The sequence below is a fragment of the Toxorhynchites rutilus genome, chromosome 2 (genome assembly GCF_029784135.1).
Source record: "Toxorhynchites rutilus septentrionalis strain SRP chromosome 2, ASM2978413v1, whole genome shotgun sequence".
NCBI lineage: Eukaryota > Metazoa > Arthropoda > Insecta > Diptera > Culicidae > Toxorhynchites > Toxorhynchites rutilus.
The window spans coordinates 34,837,639-34,843,736 of NC_073745.1; positions in this window are offsets into that span (position 1 = coordinate 34,837,639).

Genomic DNA, 6,098 nt, shown 5'->3' on the forward strand with positions numbered 1-6,098 from the left:
ATATCTCCGATAGTGGTCGGAAGCAACGTTGGCACTGCGTTTATTCCGCACACCAAGCAGGAACCGTTCAAATATTCGACTGATGCAGAAGTGGCCGATTTGATTCGATGGGGAGCGTTGACGTAAAATAGGATTTCTGGACTGTGGAGAAATACATAATAACATAATAATACTCTTGAAATTTCGGAGATCCGGAAGTAGTAAACCGGAAAAGCGGATCCCAAAAGAAATGCGAAAGTAGTGGATATTTTCAAGCGGAACCCGAAGCTGTCATCGAAAGACGCGGCGAAAAGATGCGAAAAAGTGGCGTGAACCAAAAAAAAATTATAAGGCTCAGATCCGGACCGGAGTGAAAAGAAGAATATGGAGGCAAAGAAGTGCTCGAGGAAACTGCACGAAACTTTTTCGACAAATAAAATATGATTGCGTGGTTATGAACTAGGAAACGTACTGTGAGGGGTCAATGTACCTCTCGTCATGAGAGTAGCTCAGTTAGCATCTGGCATCACTTTATGGAAAGGAATTAATATCACATCTGGCAACACGCTTCCTCCGTGGTCGGGCACTTGATTGACAAGTCCTCTTTCGATACTCAACTGACCACGAGGTAAGACGTGCAATATCAAGCTCTAATTGACCCAGTGATTCCCGTAGTAAGTTCAGGACACACATTTATGCGATCCTGCCAGGAGACCAATTCTGGCTAATTTGACTATAAGAAAATCAATTTAAAAAAGTGATTTACGGGAATCACTGGGATCACGCTCAGAAAGACATCTTTCAAAGTAAGGTTATTTGCGTATTTCTGAGAATAGAAAATTCGTATTCAATGTGGTGATTCAGCATATTTTATCTCTGGATCGGTCGATATGACTCCAGAAAACATGATTATGCCTGATCATATACGAGGTGGGTTTTTTTTCACCCTCGTTGGTAGACCGCGGAGGTTACCATAGAAGAAACACTGGATTGGTCGGGATGACTCCAGGAAGCATGATTTGAACTGATCATATACGAGGTGGTCTGTTTTCACCCTCGTTGGTAGACCGCGGGGGTTACCACAGAAAAAATTACGGAGTCGGAATGACTCCAGAAAATCGCGAGGTGGGTTGATTTCACCCTCGACCGCATCATTTATCACTGAAATAAAATTTAAGATGATTGTAACGATTGCGAGGTGGTTGACATTCACCCTCAATGGTAGACCGCGGAGGTTGCCACAAAAGACATAATCTGATTGATTGACGATAACTACTAGCTCTTTTAAAAGCCCTCGATCAAGAGAGATTTCTAATATTGTGATATAACTTGGATATTATAGGTTATGAGTTCACATTCAATCTTGGATCATGGAAGGCAAATACGTGCGAGCCACCAGCAGCTCCGATAGTGACCACGACGAGTTGTTTCATAATGGAGAAACCGGCGAAACCTCGATGCGTCCGGAAGACAAGGACATGGAAGTCAGCGATAGTAGCAGCTACTGTGAGAGCGGCCAAAGCGATGCTTCAGACCGTGACGAGAGTTTTGATTTCAGTTCTGACATTTCTGACAGCCATAACGTTTCGGAGACTTCGGACGCATTGTTGGACGACGAGGAACAACATTTAAATACGGTGAATACACAAACTGCAATCCTCGAAAAATCACCGGAGAAACCAACATCCACGCCAACTAACGCAAATCTTGAGCTAGCCCACAAAATCGAACGACTCGAGAAAGTCGTAGAGAATTTAGTTTAAGCCATGGCATCCAATGAGCAACCGAACGGCGGAGTATTTACTGCCATTCTCGACTGGACTGTTCCAGTTTCCAGGAACGAACATGGTTACAGCACATGTACCACCACGCGAGCCAATGTTCACGACAGTTGGAATATCTCCCATGAGCGCGTTGAAGGTTCCATTTCCTCACCAAGATGGGAACACATAAAACCGTTTCCCAACAGTATTCCCGCGAATAAAATGTGGGAGGAATGCAACCGATTTTTCGAAAAACTTCGAACTTTCGGTGTCTCTGGGTAATGCTACCAACCCAGTACAACGATCGAAGTTGCTTTTTCTATGCTTGGGCCAAGAGCTCCAATGAATCGTGAGAGCCGCGGATCTACGACCGGGCCAACATTACAAGGTACCTCCAATCCATGACGGATACCGCGGCGGAGCACGAGGCATTCGCAGGAATGATGCAAGGTATTGGAGAGTCGGCGGTTGCTTTCCATTCCAGACTACGGGAGAAAGTTCGTTTGTGCGTTTTGTTAGAGCTCAACTGCTAAAGGGATTGCGTAACAGGGACTTGAGCAAAACCGCGAGAATCTACAATTATGACACAAACTTCATTGTGCAATCCGCAACGAGGGAGGAAGCTTATAAAGCAGAAACGGCACAGCCGAGTGGTTCCGGAATTTCAGCAGTGCATCATGGCAAGTCCACGGACTTGCAACGAAAGCGTAATAGAGATGATCGAGAAGTTAGAAACCAGCCGAAGCGGTTCCGCAGATCGGACAAGCGACCCGACGCCCGCTACAACCGTTGTAACCGTTGCTACCGTCCTGTTCACAGAAGTGGGGCAATTTGTCCGGCACGGGATAAGAACTGTAACGGGTGCGGTGAACGAGGACATTTCTTGGTAGCCTGCCGAAAGCGACGTGTGAATAGTCTTCAAAACGATCCGGCCCGTGAAAATCCCCCTGGTTGGACCGATGAGGAAGAGGAGGACATAGAGGTATTAAACAAGTGAAGATTGTAAATATGTTTTTAAATAAATGCGAAGTACGCTTGTTACTCAAAAAAAAACTCATTTGTGATAAATTAATAAAATTAATGATAGTGGCATGGAATATTTATTGAATATAATGCATAAGATAATGACCGGACTATTATTATTTGATTTCAGTCCCTTTTGTAGCTAGATTGAACGGATCCATATATTAACTATTTGTCGATATATTCGTCGTTAGATTCATACGTTCAAAAGCAAAATATTACTTTCGTATAGTTATTCGCTAAATATAATGGTCATACATATACACTCTTGTGAAAGAATTTCACTTGTGGAAGAATTGTAAACAGTAAACTATAAACTAATCAGTGGCTTATGGTAATTTTTATCAGTTACAGTTTCGGGGATATTTTTTTTATAATGAACAATGTCTACAAGAAAACAAGAAAAAGAAAAGGACGTTCCTAGAAATCCTTTTATATGACCTGTATGCCCCATCTTAAAAAAGGCATTAATTCTTAGTTTACCAAGAATTAAGAGACAAAGAATATTAGAAATATGCAAACTTTATATTCCAGAACCTTTATCATCTTGTAATTATCTATAATACGTTATAAAGGGTGTGTCACATCAAATTGCATCACGGAAAAAACGCTGTAGAAATTCGCCCAGTAGACCGATCCTTTTGAAAATTTTAGACAGTAAAATAAAATCTATTAAACAACTTTTGGCATTTTCTTTTTATTCATACTTCGAGCCCAAGCCCGTATGCGGGTTCATTTCCTTTGGCACGAAGGTGACCCCGTTGGCTTCGTACCACTCCAACACGTCCTTTGAATAGTGGCACGAAGCGAGATCCGGCCAGAAGATGGTCGGGCCCTCGTGCTGCTTCAATAGTGGTAGAAAGCCCTTCTGTAGGCACTCCTTAAGGTAAACCTGCCCGTTTACCGTGCCGGTCATCACGAAGGGGGCGCTCCGCTTTCCGCAAGAGCAGATCGCTTGCCACACCATGTACTTTTTGGCAAACTTGGATAGTTTCTGCTTGCGAATCTCCTCCGGAACGCAGAATTTGTCCTCTGCGGAGAAGAACAACAGGCCCGGCAGCTGACGAAAGTCCGCTTTGACGTAGGTTTCGTCGTCCATTACCAGGCAATGCGGCTTCGTCAGCATTTCGGTGTACAGCTTCCGGGCTCGCGTCTTCCCCACCATGTGTTGCCTTTCGTCGCGGTTAGGAGCCTTCTGAACCTTGTATGTACGCAGGCCCTCCCGCTGCTTGGTCCGCTGGACGAATGAACTTGACAAATTCAGCTTATTGGCGACATCCCGGACCGAACTTCTCGGATCACGTCTAAACTGCTTAACTACGCGCTTGTGATCTTTTTCACTGACGGAGCATCCATTTTTGCCGTTCTTCACCTTCCGGTCGATGGTTAGGTTCTCGAAGTATCGTTTTAGTACTCTGCTGACCGTGGATTGGACGATTCCCAGCATCTTACCGATGTCCCGATGTGACAACTCCCGATTCTCGAAATGAGTGCACAGGATTAATTCACGACGCTCTTTTTCGTTCGACGACATTTTTCCAAATTTACGAAAAATTGACAGTGAAGCATGGTCAACGTGATCTATACACTCTTATATGATTATAAGCGAAAGCTGAAGATATAATTCCTAAAAATTAAATTTCTACAGCGTTTTTTCCGTGATGCAATTTGATGTGACACACCCTTTACATTCTTCATTTGATAAAATAAACCCGAAAAACCCGCAACAACTGCATGAAATGTAAAAAATATGTTTACTTCGAGCATGCAGTTATGCTATGTTCCGATTCTCACTCCAATGAAACCACAATCGATTAATACGTTTTTATGTTATTTTATAGCTCTTTATACTTCCATGAATTATATTCAGTTGTTTACTTTTAATTAATAACAGTGAAAAATTTTAACTTCGTTATTTTTGTTGAAGTATCAAAAATTACTCCATTTTTTTTTTTTTTTTTATCTTCGCTTATTTTTCGTCGGCCTATTTCCGCCACTTTAGTGCCAATCACCGACATCAGGGAGGCGACTCCACCTGTTCCTACCTATCAGACTCAACAACTCATGAGCCGGGCCAACTTCTTTTACTTCCGCTCCGAAGGAAGACGTAACCAGAGATTTTTCGCCTCAGAAAATCCCAACTACGCCAGCTGGGATTGAACCCAGGCCGATCGGATTGTGAGGCTGTTACGCTAACCATACAACCACTGGCGCCGTCAACTCCATTTTGATGAGGCTGGATTAGATGACTATTAAAACATAATAAAGACGAAGAAAATATATTTTTAGGAGTTTTTTCATTCAATTATACCCTCTTCTTCAAATAAATGCCAATAAAGTCTGAAAAATACACAATAGCAACATTACAGAGAAGTTTAATTTTCGGTCTGTGACACCGTGCGCGAGTATACGTGTTATGATTTTGTACGCGAGTATAGGAGGGTTAAGTGCCACTTACATATTTCATATAATAGTGCTCAATCTGCTTGGATAAAACTTGGTAAAAGAGCTTGATAGTTGACTTGATGGATTGAGTTACATGATGTTAAAATAAGTTAAAATTTTATGTTTTGCAGTTCAATATAGGCATGATGATGTTTTGTTTTTCGTTCTCTCAATAATCCAAACATTTTAAGGAGAAGAAGGAAGATGTGAGGGGTCAATGTACCCCTCGTCATGAGAGTAGCTCAGTTAGCATCTGGATTCACTTTATGGAAAGGAATTAATATCACATCTGGCAACACGCTTCCTCTGTGGTCAGGCACTTGATTGACAAGTCCTCTTTCGATACTCAACTGACCACGAGGTAAGACGTGCAATATCAAGCTCCAATTGACCCAGTGATTCCCGTAGTAAATTCAGGACACACACGTACCATCTTCCATTTCTCGATGAAATTCCTGGGCGAGAATTTGAAATCTCGGTTGACCGGAAGAGTGCCGGAAGAATGTAAAATCAAGAAGAAATCGAAAGTCTCCAAAAGTCTCTTGTCTGGCAAGCTCTGAAGTTGCGAAACTATTGCTAGTTCTGGAAACATGAAACAGCAAATTTATCAGGAGATTTGCCTACGGAAGGACTGCAACTGCCTTTTCTGAAACAACATGAAGTAGATTGCCTATTCTGTCCGTACTCTCCATGCTGTCACTACTCAAATTCCACCAAACAGTGGTACAGAGAAAATTACGTTGCAGTGGTTCCAGGAAATCGAATTCGGACCTAGAGGTCGCCTTGTAGTAGACAAGGCGATACTTGAATCAAGTAACCAAGTAACTTCGCTTCGTACAAGAAACATATATTTTTCGTCTCTATCTCATGCACTTCCGAGGAGGGCGG